The sequence below is a fragment of the Urocitellus parryii genome, chromosome 1 (genome assembly GCF_045843805.1).
Source record: "Urocitellus parryii isolate mUroPar1 chromosome 1, mUroPar1.hap1, whole genome shotgun sequence".
Taxonomy (NCBI): domain Eukaryota; kingdom Metazoa; phylum Chordata; class Mammalia; order Rodentia; family Sciuridae; genus Urocitellus; species Urocitellus parryii.
This window is the reverse complement of record NC_135531.1, coordinates 147222541-147240227: the sequence shown is the minus strand read 5'-3', so window position 1 is coordinate 147240227 and position 17687 is coordinate 147222541. Positions and strand designations below refer to the sequence as shown.

The 17687-nt window shown below is 37.2% G+C and overlaps 1 protein-coding gene across 5 annotated transcripts in view; it reads right to left on the bottom strand.

Annotated features, from left to right (window-relative positions):
* Ttc1 (tetratricopeptide repeat domain 1) overlaps window positions 1–17687 on the bottom strand; it is a 47351-nt gene that overhangs the window by 20845 nt on the left and 8819 nt on the right. The window lies entirely within an intron of this gene.

Here is a 17687-nt window from a genome sequence, read left to right as displayed (position 1 = left end):
TCAAAAATGAAACTAAACAACCTGCACCCTGATTTGCATACTAGTATAAATTCAAATTCTGGCTCTATACTTAAGTTGCACAACCAGTTTCAGAATCTTTCTGAGCTTTAGTTTCTTCATTTAAAACAATAAAACTTTAATAGTGGGGGCTGGGGATGTGGCTCAAGCGGTAGCGTGCTCGCCTGGCATGCGTGCGGCCCAGGTTCGATCCTCAGCACCACATACCAACAAAGATGTTGTGTCCGCCGAGAACTAAAAAATAAATATTAAAAAAAAATACCTGCTGTGCTCACTTTAAAAAAAAAAACAAAAACAAAAAAAACTTTAATAGTGTTGACTTAATGTTTAGTGGGTTTAAGTGATTATGTATGGAAAGCTGCCAACACAGTGGCAATAAGTATAAATTACTATTTTTCTGTAAAATAAGCAATTTATTACTCATTTAGCAAGAATTGTGGGCTATGTCATGAAGGAAACAGAGTATCCTGAAAGAGTACATTACAGAGGACAAGTCATACCCACAGGGTTGGGCTTTATGCTGTTAGCAGCTGATATAGGAAAATTTAAAGAAACCTAGATAAGTAACTCTCTCTTTTCTTAGCTTGTTTTAACAACTCAGAAACTCATACAGATGGCCAACCACACATCAAACATAAAGCAGAGCCAATGTCACCCTGTGGAACAAAGTAACACATCTGAGCTGGTATGTACTTCTTCCAGGATCACCTTAATGTGGCTGGCACAAGCCAAACTGGCAGAAGCACCTGTAGGCCTGCTGCCCACCTTGGACAATGCTTTTTCTTTTTCTATATATATATATAAGTTGTAGGTGAACACAATACCTTTATTTTATTTTTATGCAGTGCCGAGAACCAAACCTAGTGCCTCATGCATGCTAGGCAAGCATTCTACCACTGAGCCACAACCCCAGCCCCTTTTCTTTGATTTTAAAGAGAAAGTCCCCTAAAATCTCTTCCTTCATTCCTAAAGCTTCTGGTTAAATAAAAACTCCAAAGGGAAGAAATATAGTTAGCAGGCTACTTAACACCCAGAAGCCTAAAACCTAAATAATGGTACTCAAGATTAGAAACCAAATGAAAAATATTTCTTCTCTGGAGACCTTGTTAATGATTTTTTTTGTGTGTTTTGGAATTGGAGATTAAGCCCAGGGGCACATTACCACTGAGCTACATTGCTCATCCTGTTTTATGTTGAGACAGGGTATTGCTAAGTTGCTGAGACTGGCCTTGACTTTGTGATTCTCCTGCCTCTGTCTCCCGAGTCACAGGAACATAGACCTGTGTCACCATGCCTGGTTTGTTAATAGGTTATTGATGAGACCAGGGTGCTTCTCAAATTTCTTATTATAACCTGGGTAAAACAGAAGACTTCATGAATCTAGTAAAGAAACTAAAAAGTAGGTATAACTGAATCTACTTCTTTTGGTATCTACCATATGTCTCACACAGCAAATATAATAATCTATTTTAAGATATATCTAAAGGGCTATTCTAAGGGGATATAGAAAAAATAAAATGGGTGGTAGTAGTGATAAAAAATACAACAGTATAGCCATATTTACCTAGTACTATCCATAAGAGAGGTACCTGGACTAAAATGTTCTCTATTGCATTGGTTAGGGGTTTTGCATGCACGTAAAAGATAATTTTAAACAAAAAAATTAAGAGGCAATTTTACTGAAAAGTTATCTGGGGCTCACAGAACCAATGGGAAGCTTAAAGAATAGGCTTAAGAAGGCAGGGAGAACTCAAGGAAGCTCTGCTCAGACAAGAAAAAGAAAGCATGTCCTTTTGTGAGTCTGGACAGGTCAGTGCTGTCATAGTAGCAAATAAATTATGACTATTCCCTTTACTTTGCCTTATTTGATCCAGATTCAAGATTTCAGTCAGAAGCATACAATAAACCTCACTCAGGTCACCTGGCTTGGCTGTCAGAAGATGGAGCAACTGCCCTGGGCTACTGCCACCCGACAAGATTACACAGAAGTATTTCTCCAAATTGGAAGTAGGGGGTTGAATGCTGAAGAACCAAGAAAACCCCATAAGAAATGAATTAAAAGTTATTTTAAAGCAGAAATTCTTTAGAGAAGGGCAATTCACCAAGTTACTATAGCTTAATGTACATTGTTAAAAACTTTCAATTTCCTATGCTTTAATTCTAATCTCAAACTCTTCTCTGTTCTATTATGTTCTTCAAAGCTCATCAAGATCCTGTCTCTCAATAAAAAAGGGCTAGGGAAGTAGCTCAGTGGTAGAGTAGTTGCCTAGCATATGTGAGCCCCTGGGTTTATCCCCAGCACCACACAAACACAGAGAGACAGACCAATCATTTGGTAAATTTATAACATTAGGTTTCCAACTGACAAAGATGAAATGAAGGTACACCCAGAAAGGGCCAGCCTGAGCAAAGCTCACATTTCCTTATAATTTTAGGAGAACTGAAAGTTGGAAGACCAAAGAGAAGTGTTTTAGAACATAATTTTGAGGTCAATTATTCTAAGGAAGGCATCTTATTGTTTTGGCTGATAAATCACAACCCAAAGGCCTAGTAAGCAGTACACAAAGGAAAAGAGTTTCTGCTTCCCCCTCCACAGACTGTGTAAACTGAGGATTAATGCAATTATCAATAACATGCTGAGTATCTCCTTGGAAACAGCTAAAAATAGCACTTTGGAGGAGAAGGAACTATCTCCCAGCTGTGCCAAGAGACTGACTTGATCCCAATACAAAGACTGAGGTTTACTCTGCTGCCTGAACACACATTCTCCAACGGATAGCACATACATTGTGTAATGTTACTGAAATCCAATGACAGATTTTATAGTGTACACAGGTTTTAGCAGGCTAAGTGCCAGAATCTTCACTCACACGTTAGCTGGTAGTGCTGATATTCTGCAGCGCTAGGAGGTACAAATCTTTCTAGATTCTGTTCAATGAACAGAAGCTTCTAATGTGGTTAGGAGCCCTCTCACACGCCTCCATAATGCCTTTTAACGTGCTTCAAAGAGGCCTCATGGGAAACATCTGCTCTTGAATTATATTTCCATAGAAATGGGAACCAAAGAAAATGTACAAGGCTCTTTACTCAGTATTCCTCCCCTTCCCTGAAAACTTGGTGGGAAACAGTAACATTATTCTATATTGTAATATCATCACAAGAACTGCAAGGAAAACTAGACACATACAGTGTGTTCAATGAAGGAAGTTTATTTCAACAGTTCAAACTACAAACTTTCCACCTTGGTAGTAGAAATTCAGCACAATCTACACCACTAGATACTTAACCACTTATAATCTGCCGTCACATACTTTAGCTCATTTGCTTTTTCAAGACAATTCTGAGAGGTAAACACTGAGATCCTTTTATAATGAGAAAAATAAAGATTCAAAAATCTCTTGTTCTTCATACATCAAACTTCTATTTTCTCCTTCCACATCTCCAAACCAAATTTTACTAGTTTTCAAAGTCTAGCACAAATCACATCTGCTCCTCAGGGTTACTATCCCCACATGATCTTTCTTTAAATGAAGAATGCACATATGATCTCTGAATCTGGAATTTAATTCTGCTTAATAGGTTATTTAAAATGCTTTCCCCCAAAAAAGTCTCAAATGTTAACTTGAATGCATAAATTATTTCATAAAGTATAGGATGTTGTACAGGACTTTGATGGGGGTGAAGGAGGCTTTTGTGATGGCCCTCTTTCTGCCCCACCCATTTCATATGGGCCCTTTTAGATAACACTCCAAGTACTCAAACCCCCATGGTTTCCTGTCCAAGCTTCTCCCAATCCACTTCTAGGCCCTCCATGGGCCTTTTACCTGGTCTGTCCCACTAAAAATGAATTTTGCTGCAGGTGGATGTACTATTCCAGGTGTCATGTTCTCTTACGACACCTGCCTTAGAGTAGGAATTGGTCATCACTCCAAGGAATCCTGGATTCTTTTAGTGTGAAACGATATTTAGAAACTGGGACGTGGGTACAAGGGTGCTGTTAATAGCACTTACTGTTACTACTTTTAGGCCTTAACAGTAAAGAAACCTGGCAGGGTGTGTGTGTGTGGGGGGGGGGGAGTAATAGAGCTACACACACGCACACATACACACACACACAAATTTTACTAGTACAACATCCTATACTTTATGAAAATACACACACACACATTTTAATTTTTTTAAGTTGTAGATGGACATAATACCTTTATTTTATTTATTTTTTTATTTGGTGCTAAGGATTAAACCCAGTGCCTCACACATGCTAGGCAAGCACTCTACCACTGAGCCACTTCCCCAGTCCTGGAAACACATCTTAAAAAAAGAAAAAGAAGAAGAAAAAAACAAAAACAAAAACCATGACTCCAAAGAATATATATATAAAAGTGAAATCCAATAATAAAGGATTTTTCTTCATCTTCCCCAACAGCGAAAATTCTGTTCTCCAGACTAACAATACACATGCTCTCCAACTTATAAAGAGGTTGTGTTTGGATAAATCCACTGTAAACTGAAAATACCCTAATTGAAAATGCATTTAATACACCTAACCTACCAGATATAATAGCCTAGCAGCACAGTGTTCTGTACTGTTGGTTTACTCCTGTAATGGTGGTGCTCACTGGGAGCTGCAGTTGGCTGCCACTGTCCAGCATCAAACTGCACATTTCTAGCCCAGGAAAAGGTCAAAATTCAAAATTTGAACTACTATATGGTTTCTACTGAATGTATATCACTTTTCCATCATTGTAAGCTACAAAAACAGTAGTTGGAACATAAGTAGGAGACTGTACATTTACTCATCTGCTCTGTCCTAAATTTCTATACAAATACCAGTACCAACAATAAACCTACAATGAAGAGTGCAATATTTCTCTACATTTTTCTACTACTAAGGGCGCATGGTCAAAAGGGTATACTATGTCCCCTTACTGAGTTTGTTACCGTTGTGCTAATTTGTTTTGACTGATTTTCTATGTGTGTGGGGGTACTAGGGTTTGAATTCAGGGACTTGCACATGCCAGGTAAGTGCTCTACCAGCTAAGCTACAATCTCAGCCCTGGAATTGATCTTTTTTTTTTTTTTTTAATATTTATTTTTTTTTTAGTTGTAGTTGGACACAATATCTTTAATTAATTAACTTATTTTTATGTGGTGCTGAGGATCAAACTCAGGCCCTTGCCCATGCTAGGCGAGTGCTCTACTGCTAAGCCACAACCCCAGCCCCCTGGAATTGATCTTAAGTCTTCATTTTTTTCTCATCCTTTCTAATTTTTTGAATATGTAAAATATTTACAAATTTCAAAATTCAATGTGAGGGGAACTTCAGATGTGCTAAACTGAGGAGTTTGCCAAATCCTCTTCCCTAAAAGTAACTAAAAAGGTGGCCAAAAAAAAAAAAAAAAAATCAACCATTTCAGTCCCCCAGATATTGACATAAGGCTTATAGCAAAGTAATAGTTATGCATGAAAAACTAGTAATTTCCAGGAAAGAACCGTGGAAATTTGTGGTATACTTGCCTCATCATTCAATATGGTATCTCTAACAGAGTAAGGTTGGCTATAAATAACTATCAATTTCCCTGCTGGAGGAAGATGACTTGATCCAGAGCAGGAGAAATAATCCATTTCCGATGGTGATGTCTGTCTTAAAGAGCAACCTGAGTGGCAAGTAAATGGGGAGCTTTACAGCTTTTATTAGTGTGAGGTTGCAGTCCTGGCTGAAGCAAGCAATGGATCCCCAGGCCCTAGCTAGCAATTTAAGAGGGAGATACAGAAGAGATATTCAAGAGACACTTGACAGGTTCTCTAAATACACCTGATTGACTGGAGATGGAGTGTGTAGTTGGGAAGACTAGAGAGTGTCAATGCTACTCACATATTCTTAGGAGCCTGTATATGTACAATAATCCAGCTAGGACAGCCAAGCAGAAGCTAGGGCACACTTGAAGACTTTCTGAACCTTGAGTGAGCCTCTGATTCCATACACAGATTTGCTAACAGTGGGTGGAAGCCTTATTGATTTAGGGCATTGAACATGATCTCTGGCCAGAAATTGGCTGACCACTGGAACAACCCCAAGAAAGTCAGACGTAAAATCAAACTAACAAAAACAAAAACAAAATCCAACTGAGCAAAGTCTTCAGTGGGGCCACATAACACAGGGGAAATTATTAAACAAATAAACAAAATAGCAATAAAAATAACTGGGGGCCAGAGAAGAAAGTCAATCCAGACTTGCTGTAATATTACCTAAAATGTTTTGTTGCAACAAAGAATTATAAAAGATGCCAAGAGACAGGAAAGCTTACACCCAAATTAGAAAAAAAAAAAAAGTCATTAAAAACTGTCCCATTATGGGGATATAGTTCAGTGGTAGAGAGTTTGCCTAGTGTGTGTGTGTGTGTGTGTGTGCGCGCGCGTGTGTATGACCGTGGGTTTGATTCCCACTACTGAGGGGAGGAAAAAAAGCCAAACCAACCTATTCCTCAGGGGCAGCCAGAGTAGCTCCGTCTGTGGCCAGAGTGCGTGCTTACCATGCACAATGTCCCAGGTTTCACTCTCAGTACTAACCAACACAAAAAAGGACTTAGTACCCTCAGATGTTAGATATAGCAAAGACTTGAAGATAGCTGTAAATGAAAATATTTAAAGGATTAAAGAAAACTGTCTAAAGACTTACAGTCCTAAAGACTTAGTTAATATAATAATGATTAATAAAGAAATAAATTATTATCTTTAATTTTAATTTTTATGGTGCTAGGGATCAAACCCAAGGCCTCGCACATGCTAAGCATGCACTCTACTACTGAGCTTTGGCTCCAGGGTGGCAATTATTTAAAAAGAAAAAGAAAACAAAAAGTTAAAAAAAATTCAATAACTGAAATGGAAAATTCACAGAGGGACTCAGTAGAGATCTGGACTTGTAAATGGAAGAATAAGTAAATCTGAATTTAGATCAATAGAAATTTTATAAGCTGAAGAACAGAAAAAAAAGATTGAGGAAAAATGAACAGAGTCCTCACAATATGAGGTGGAAGTCCTGAAGGACAGAAACTCTGAAATACTTAAAGAAATAAACTTCGAAATTCTAATGAAACACTCTAAAGATCCAAGAAGCTTAGCAAACCCCAAGGAGGATAAAGAGCCAAATCTAGAAACACCAGAGCCGAACTACTGAAAGGTAAAAGACAAAACGTGAAAGCAGCAAGAAAAAAATGGTATAAGGAAACAATGAAATTGCTAATTTCTAATTTACCATCCGAAACAACAGTGGCTAAGGCAGTGCAACAACATATTTAAAATGGTAAAAGAAAAAACTTACCAAATCCAAATTGTATTTTAGCAAAATTATATCTCAAAATGAAGGCAAAAATAAATGTATTCACATGTAAATCAATTTTGAAACAATTACTGCTACCAAGCCTGCCTCCCAAGGCATATTAAATGATGTCCTTCAGGATGAATGGAAATGACACCACATGGTAACTCAAAAACCACAGGAAGAGTACCAGAAATAGTTAAGGTTTTTCTTTTCTCTTAATTGTTTAAAAGACAAAAGATATATGCAAATAGTAATTGAGTTCATAACATACATTACTATAATGCATATAACAATGGTAGTATAAGGCAGGGAGAAGGAAATGAAGCTATAATAAAGCAAAGTTTCTATATTTTACTATAATCAGGTAGCATTAAACTAAATTACACTGTAAAAAGATACACAAAAGACTGAAAAGAGGGTGCTATACCACTGAGTTACATCCCCAGCCCCTTTTATTTTTTGACACAGAGTCTCACTAAGTTGCTGAGATTGGCCTTGAACTTGTGATCCTCCTGCCTCAGCCTCCAGAGTTGCTGGCTTTACAGGTCTGCAACACTTTGTTCTGCTGTAAGATACACATCATAATTACTACTGTAAGATACATATTATAATTGCTAGCCTTGCAAAAATAGCTAAGAAGTAAACAAAGTTAGGGCTGGGGTTTGTAGCTATATGGTGAAGCACTTGCCTCCCATGTGAAAGAACTTAGGTTCAATCCATGGCACAAAAACAAAAACAGATCAAGGCCCTAAGCCTAAGATCTGTAAGAAATACACTTTAATATAGGCTTTTGGCACCTTTGTTAGGATTAGATGACTGTATCTGTATAGGTTGGTCTCTATCTTCTATTCCATTAGTCTTCATGTCTGCTTTTATGCCAATATCATGCATTTTTGTTACTATAGCTCTGTAGTAAAATTTGAGATTTGGTATTGAAATTTCATCTCACCTAAGAGTAGCAAGTAAGAGAAATGTAAGTAACAATAAATGCCAGAAAGGTATGGGAGAAAGAAATACTTAAATGTTGTTGGTGAGACTACAATGCAAATTACACAACCACTATGGAAATTGGCATGGAGATTCTGTAAAGACTAGAAATGGAACCATCCTACGATCCAGCTATTTCACTTACATGTATAAATAAAGCACAGTGAATCCCACTTTTATGTATAATGTACCAATTAAAAAACAGAAAGGAGACCAGCAGAGTAAAAAAAGGTGGTTTGGGGAAGGAAGGCGGAAAGAAAGGGGAAGTACTGGGGAATTAAATAGAGTTATTTATGTGCATGTGTGAATGTCACAATGAACCCCAACCTTATGTACAATTTCAATATACTATTAAAAAACAAAAATAAATACACTTCAGACTCAAAAATAAATATATTTAAAGCAAAAGGATGGAAAAAATATATTCCTTAAAAGTAGAGACAAAAAGAAAAAAAAAAGACATTTCATAAAGGTAAAAAGTCAAATCAGGAAAATATGAGTTAAAAATGTAAGCCAGGCATGGTAATGCATGCCTACAATCGCAGTGGCTTATTAGGCTGAGGCAGGAGAATCACAAGTTCAAAGCTAGCCTTAGCAACTCAGCAAGGCCCTAAGCAACTTAGTGAGACACTATCTCAAAATAAAATATATATTAAAAAAAAAAAATTAAAAAGGGCTGTGCATCTGGCTCAGTGGTCAAGCGCCCCTCAGTTCAATTCCTGATATTAAAAAAAAGTCATAAATGTATACATAGAGTCATAAAATATATAAAGGAAAAACTAACGATTTAAAGAAGAAACAGACAATTCAACATTAATTGCTGGAGATTTCATACCCTATGCATAGCATAACATATTGTTTGAAAATGTACAACCACATAAATAATATTCAGATTAAATGAGAAAGAGAACAGTGCCAGGATATCAGAAGCTTCCCTCATGCCCCTTTCACATCATCCTGTCCCAGCAGCCCTGTCAATCACAGAATTTTTTCTCATAAATTAACTTGAAGGATAGTGACTGAGGTTGTCACACTTCTAAAAAAACTGCAGAATTCACATACACTTGCAACCTTGAGGGAAACATGCATTTAATGATGACTTTTAAGATTTTAGAAGTCCCAAATCCTACTGTATTTTATGGCCCATGCTCACATTTAATTTTGATTTAGTACCGATAGTTAACATTTTTGTGTGTAGTCACTTTATACTTACAACTTTTTAGACAGGACCTATTATCATCCTGCTTAACACCAAGTTAAATGGTGGAGCTAGGACAGACCTAACATTTTAAAGTTCATGTTCTTAAGCATAAGACCATAACAGTCTTTCACAGGTGTGGAAATATAGAATTATTTGCAGGAAGTAGAAACTGAAAAACTGCTTGCAGAAATTGACATGGAACTTACATGTTTCATAGTCCTAAAGAAAAAGTCACTTCTAATCTTTCTATGAAGAATTAGGTTACTTCTCTCTTCTACTAAATAAGTAAAATGGATTCCCTTTTTACATTTTGCAGATGGACCAATTCATTTTGAAAGTGTTTAAAATCTATTCTTTGCCTCACAAATTTAGGGATGTTCAATATTTATTTAATGCTATATTCCAGGGAATGATTTTCTTAGGTCAGCCAAAGGGTAAGAGGATTTTATGTTATGTAGGAAGCCATACTTTCCTCCTTCCCACCCTCACTGGAGAAAGAACCAGAGTTGGGGCTGGGTTCTATCACTGAGCTACATCCTCAGTCCTTTTGATTTTGAGACAGGGTCTGGCTAAGTTGCCTAAACTGGCCTCAAACTTACAACTCTCCTGCCTCAGGCCCCCAAATAGCTGGGATTACAGGTGTATAAGCCACCCAGCCTGTTGCAAATAACATTTTTTTTTCCTTTTGGTATTCAGGGTTAAATCCAGAGGTACTTTCCTACTGAGCCACATCCCTACCCCTTTTTATTTTTTATTTCGAGACAGAATCTCACTGAGTTACTGAAGGCCTTGCTAGATTGCTGAGGCTGGCCTCGAGTCTGCAATCTTCCTGTCAGCCTCCCAAGATGTAGAGATTACAGATGTGTGCCACTACCCAACTGCAAAAAACATTTTTAAAAATTTTTTATTTGTTTAAAAAACATCTTAACAGCATGTTTCTACACTTTTAAACTAAGCAAATTCTTCGATTATTTAAAAAGTCTATTACCACTCAAATCTCTGAATGGTGACATAATCTAAATGAAGTTCTTTGTTTTGATAAATGATGTCATTTTAAACTAAATTCTAAATGAAAGTCTAACAAACATTAGAAGGTAAACATTTGGAAAAGGATACAAATTTCATCTTAGCTGCTATTAAAATTTACCTACATCACTGAGGCAAAGATAGACTTTTAAAAATGGTGCTAAAACAATGGTAGCCATTTGGAAAAAGATAAAATGAGACCAACGGGCCATAGCACATATAAGAATAAACTCCAAATGGATTGGAGATATAAATGTAAAAAGTGAAGCCATAAAAGAAGAAATGGATGATCCCTCTTTAACTTCAGCATGACGGCTTTCTAACAAAGTTCAAAGGCAACACAAGAAAAGATTAATAAATCTGATTACAGAAAAACTAAAACAATGTATTTGACTAACAAAGCAAAACGAGGCAATACATTCACTATAATTAAAGCCCAAGACAAATGACACTAAACAAGTATTTGTATATCAATACTTATGGCACAATGGACAAAAGGCAGAAGCAACTCAGAGTCCATGGATAAAAAAATGGAATATTATTCAACCTTAAAAAGTAATGAAACTTATACTGCTGTAACACAAACAAACCTTGAAAACATCACACTTAGTACAACAGGAGAGACACAAAAGGTCAGTGGATGATTCCACTTAAATGAGGGACTTAGAGCAGTCAAAGTCATAGAAATAATATAGGAAAGTGGTTACAGGAAGGGTGTACAGAAAGGGTGTAATTGGGAGTTACTGTTTAATTGACATGGGGTTTTGCTTCAGAAAAATGAAACAGTTCTGGAGCTGGAGATTGGTGATGGTTATGATGATGATGAGAATGTACTTAACGCCACTGAACCCTACACTTAAAAAAATGCTTTACCTCACTATAATTAAAAAACACAAATTAATACTAATATAATTTCTTTATCAGAATGGCAAAAATTAAAGGTGTGACAAGGACTGGGGCTGTAGCTCAGTGGTAGAGCAGTTGTCTAGCAAGTGTAAGGTACTGGGTTCGATCCTCAGCACCACATAAAAATAAATAAATAAAATAAACGTAATGTGTCCATCTACAACTAAAAATTAAAAAAAAAAAAGGTATGACTACACATACCATTGGAGAGGCTGTGAAGCTGCGGGGGAAGCAGGTTGCCTCACACACTACTAGTAGGGATATAAACTGGCACAACCCTTCTGGATGGGGATGTGACACTTCCTAAAAAAAAAAAAAAAAAAATCACACATGCATTTATCTTTTGACCCCGCAATCTCATTTCTTTAGGAATCTGCCCTGATGCTATATCTCCAACAATATGAAACTATATATGCAAGGTTATTTGCTGCAGTAATCTTTACAATTGTAAAATACTAGAAATAATCTAAATTCTCATGCACAGGAGTGGTGGAATTCCTGATGCTATGGCCATAGAATGAAATATTATTCAGCTGGAAAAAAAATGCAGATTTCTATGAACTGATATGATCATTTCTAGAATATATTCCTAAGTAAAAAAATGTGAAATACAATATCTAAAATATGCTAACCTTTAAATATAAAAGGAAATATAAGAAAATATACATGTATTTGCCCATTTGCAAAGAAGAATTAAAGGAATGATAGATCAAAAATTAACAAGACTGCTACCTAAAGGAAGTGAATGAAAAGGGGTGGGGAATAGGCATAAGCCAGCAGTGATGAAGGACAGAAACTTCTTTGAGGATATTTTTTTGTAAATTCTGATTAGAAGAATCACAGTTGTTTCATATACTCAAAAATTAATAGTTAAATCAGTAAGGGTACTAAAATAGAACACAAACAGTAACAAATGAATCTAACTATATTATACTGATGTGAGTGTGGACTGCAGACGTGCGCTACCCTGCCCAGCAATGTTAGATTTGCACATCATTACCTTATATAATAGCCAGCATGCACAGAGTACTTGCTATATGTCACACATTGTGTTAAAAGCTCTATATGGATTAATTCATTAAAACATTAGAAGCAACATGAAGTTTAGTTAATAGGAAACACACACACACAGAGAGAGAGAGAGAGAGAGAGAGAGAAAGAGAGAGAGAAAACCAAGGTAGAGAACTTCAACTTCAACTGATTTTAAATTCTTGGTGTAACCTGGCAAAAATCTGAGATAGTTTTTTTTCCTACCTGCTTCTCAAGAAAAAACCACTGCCCAACAGGGACTCTCCATAATGCAGTATTGGCTCGACGCGAATTTAATTTAGGTCAGTATTCACAAGATTAACTTGTATTAGGGAGACCTGGAGCTTACAAATATACAAGCCATTTATCATTATTACATAAAAATTTGCATTAAATGCATTTAAAATAATTTCTGAATTAAGTAATCCCATAGTAAGCACATGTTTAACAGACAAATGGAGGGCCTCATATCACCATGTATGAGGTGGTAGGCCTCATACCACCAAGTTCATTTCTGTACTATACATTTATTGGTAGCTCTCTGCTTCCCCCTGCAGCTTTCTAAAGTAATTGCTACAAAAAAAAAAAAAACAAAAACAAAAAAACAAACAAAAAAAAAAAACAGCCAAGCACCAACCCAAGAGATCAATCACATCTGGGTAAAAGGAAGAGTAAAAAAAGTTACATACTTGCTCAAGTGCTGGAAAGTGGAAGCAAATGCAACAGAACTTTCTGCTAGTCCCATCCAGGTGAAATGACAAAGCCACCATGTGGAATGCAAGCACTGAAAGGGCTTAGGGGCACTGGTGTACAAATTATTCTGAAGGGAATTCTTTACCATAAAAAAAGCAAGAGCTATCATTTTTGTTTTCTTCGAAAGTGGACATTATGTGCTTTACACATAGAGATCCATTTGTCTTTCCGCAAGTCAATTTTACAGGTCCTCTAGGGAGTCACAAGGAGGATCTTTGACTCTAGTAAGCTATGGATAGAACCTTACACTCATTAAGTCTTATCCTTCTGGGAAAGCAAAACAAAAAACAAATGACTGCTCTATGAGGAATTAATCTTGGAAATATTTCTGTTTCTTCACACACAATATTGTATTTTCCAAAACGCAGTTTAATAGAAATAAATTACCTACTTCAGTACTCCTTAAATTCTGCCCAAGAAATCATTTTTAGACCACGAGGGGGTAAAAGGAAAACCAATTTGGAAAGCCATTCTTCTGATGTTAAGTGCAGTCAATGTGCTGGTTAAGTAGCTCACTTATCTGGCTCTATGTGGCTCTCTGCTTTCTGAAGAACTTGGACACAGTCCTCCCAATATCAAAATTACCTGGGATACTTGCTAACAAAGCATATGTCTGGCTGCTACCTCAGAGGTCTGCAGTGTCAAATACTTCTCAGGGCTTTGCAGAGTTATAAGTTTCCTGTGATTCTTCAGCACCATAAACTTTGAGAACCACTGACCTACACAAAGTAATCTTTTTGTTTTGTTTTAATTAGTTACACATGACAGTACAATAATCTTGATATATCATACATTTGAATCAGATGGGATATAATCTTTCTTAGTAAACAAAGCAAATACTGACTGCCACTCAACATATTTATTTATTTTTGCACAGTGCAGGGATTGAAGCTAGGGGTGCTCCACCACTGAGCTTTATCCCCAACCCTTTTTATTCTTCACTGTGGGTTAGGGTCTCACTAAGTTGCTTGTAATCCTCCTGCTCCTGAGTTGCTGACATTACAGGTAAGCTTCACTTTAAACTTTCTACCAGCAAATGATGTAAATATATCCCATTAACTTCCAAATAGTTTAGAACAAGCACCACTTGTGTTTTAAATTCATGTCCAAAAAAGTTTCTTATAGTTCTTAAGTTCTAGATCTTTGTGGTTGATGTTGTTTTGGAGTGGTACTAGATATTGAACCCAGAGGTTTTCTACCACTGAACCACATCCCCAGCCCTTTTTAATTCTATATTTTGAGACAGGGCTTCAAACTGTTGATCCTCCTCCCTCAGTTTCCCGAGGGGCTGGGATTATAGATGTGTACCACCACACCTGGCTAAATTTTAGGATTTGATTCAATCACTTGCTGAGGGCACTTATCAAACCCAATAGTGGTTATTTTAAGAAATTAATTAAAATAAAAACTTTAGTTCAAAAGGAAGCCCATTGGAAATGAAAGAGAAGGGAAACATCAAAATCATAAAGGGCTTGCTCATGAAGTTACTACCAGGAATATGCAGGCCACTGTGGAAAAAGTTACTGGAAAATATTCTGGAAGCAAGAGTATTCACTGAAGACATGTCCCACAGTTCCAACAACATTGGTAAGATTATGAAAATGATATAATAATGTGAAAAAAACATGGGTATCAAATGAGTAAGTAAAGCTGTGCATGCCTATAATCCCCGTTGCTTGAGAGGCTGATGTTGGGAGGAACTTCAGTTTGAAGCCCAGCCTTGCAAGACCCTGTCTTAAAAAAAAAAAAAAAAAAAAAAGATTAAGTAATGTGGAATCTAAGAAAAATGAGTGGAACAGGAGAAAAGACTGAAATGTAATGGTTCTGAGTTAAAGACAAAGTATAATCCTTTAAATACATTTCTGAGCCTAATGAAAATGTTTTAAGATCCCAGATATGCATTGAGTGCACAACCAATCAACAGATTCTTTGATCCCTTACTTAAATAGATCAAAATATATACATATGTGTAAATGAATACCAGATACAAACAAATCCATTAAAATAACTAGAGATACAATTTGGCTTGAAAATAAAACCTTTGGGTGAAGATAGTTTAGTTCAGTAGTAGAGCACTTGCCTAGCATCTGCACAGCCCTGGGTTTGATTCCCCAGCACTGCAAAATACAAAAAGTTTTCTGTCTTTACAGGGAAAAATCAGGTCTCCTAACTCCAATGTCCCTTCATTTTCCAACTTAATACAGGCCACAGCAACCCTACAGTTACCGAAGCTAAGGAACCATCCATATTTTTCACTTCATTCAACTGAATCCCATAATATGTCAACTCTACATCCAAAATACATGCTGAAATTATTAACTTCTTTTCAGGTCCACAGTTCAAGCTACTATTATCTTGGCCTGGGGTACTGCATTAGGCCTAATTGGTTCCAAATGCTCACTCATAACCTTCTTCAATCCCTCCATTCTCTGAAGAAGAACCACAATGTTCTTAAGTTGGGCACGCTGGTGGGGGCCTGTAGTCCCAGCTACTTGAGTAGCTGCCTTTTCTCTGGCTTTAAAATCACCCACGTTTCCTACTGCCCTTGGAATAAACTTCATATTTCTTACCATGACGTAAGCATGAAGTGCTCCACAGTCAGACCCTTGCTTACTTCATTAACCCACTCTCTTCCTTAAATCACTATAATCCAGCCATTGGTCCTTTCTTTCCTTGAACATGCCAAGAGCACACCTAGCTGGTTGCTACTTTATAGCCTTTATACTAACTGCTACATTTGTCTGGAAGATCCCTCAGATTATCACACACTGACTCCCTGCCACCCCCCAAGTCTCTGCTGAAATGCCACCTTCCCAGAGGATAACCTGACCAGCCAATGTAAAGCAGTCTTTTTTTTTTTTAATATTTATTTTTTAATTTTCAGCGGACACAACATCTTTGTTGGTATGTGGTGCTGAGGATCGAACCCGGGCCGCATGCATGCCAGGCAAGCGCGCTACCGCTTGAGCCACATCCCCAGCCTGTAAAGCAGTCTTAATCCATTCAAGCTATAATAGCAAAATACCACAGACTAGGTAATTGATAAATAATAGAAGTTTATTTTTCACAGTTTTAAAGGCTGTGAATTCCAAGATCCAGGCATAAGATGCCTTCTTGACAAGTTCTCACATGGATAAAGGGATGAACCACAATAGCCTCGCATGGCAAAAGGAGACAGGAAAGGTCAAATGAGCTCCTTGAAGCCCTTCTATAAGGATACTAATCCCATTTATGTATGCAGCCCTCATAATCTAATCATGATCTAACAGGCCCATCTCTTTTTTTCTTTTCCTTTTTTGAGGTACTGGGGATTGAACCCAGGGGTGTTATACCACTGAGTTACATCTTCAGCCCTTTTTATCATTTTTATTTTGAGGCAGGGTCTTGCTAATCACTCAGGCTGGCCTAGAACTTGTGGTCCTCCTGCTTGAGTCTCCCAAGTAGCTGGGATTACAGACATGCTCACCACATCTAGCCGAGGCCCCAAAACTCAATATTAGGATCAAGGGTCAACAGAATTTTGGAAGGGCAGAAACATTCAGACCACAGTCCCATCCTTTCAATTCCCACCCCTGTATCACTTCATCTTAACTTCACTCCTGGCTTTGGTAATTCCCAGCTGGAATAAACCTAAGAAAGAACTGAAACTACTGCATCCCTAGGACCTAAAACAATGCCTGGCATGTGGAAGAAGTGCAAGTCTTTCTTGAATAAATGAGTGAAATAAAAATCTCTAACTTATAAGGCCAATTATCAGTCCTCACAGGGAAGAAAATGATAGTATTTGTTCAATAGCCATTTAATGAAGGCTCCAATGACAGTGGTCCTCAAACTTCATGTGAATTACCCAGGAAATTTATACACGAAGCCTAAGAAACTATATTATGACAAATACCCCATAAAAGGTGATTTTCTTTGATCAATACCACAACACTGCAGTATGCTACAGGCCTTTCTTAATACTGTAAGCATCTGTTATAGTCTGAATGTGTCCCCCCAAAAGTCATGTTGAGACCTAATCCCCACTACAGTGATATTCAGAGGTGGGGCCATTGAGAAGTGATAAGTGATAGTTCTACCTTCATGAGTGGGATTCGTGCCCTTAAAAGAACTGCCTTGTCCCTTTTGTCATGGGAAAACAAAGAAGGCACCATCTATGAGAAACAGATCTCACCAGACACAGAATCTGCTGCATCTTGAACTTGGACCTCCCAGCCGTCAACTGTGTGCAGTAAATTTCTATGGTTTATAAAGTAGTTGGTCTGAAGACTTTGTTATGGCAGTCCAAACAGACTGAGACATCATCTTTATGTCATATTATAATTATTATAGCAATAGTTTTCATCTGCTGCCTAATCTGTTCTTCACCTCAGCCAATCCTTTCACTATCACTACTTTGCTTATCTAGTACATTTAAAAATGTTAGCTAAAATCCCATTTCGGTGG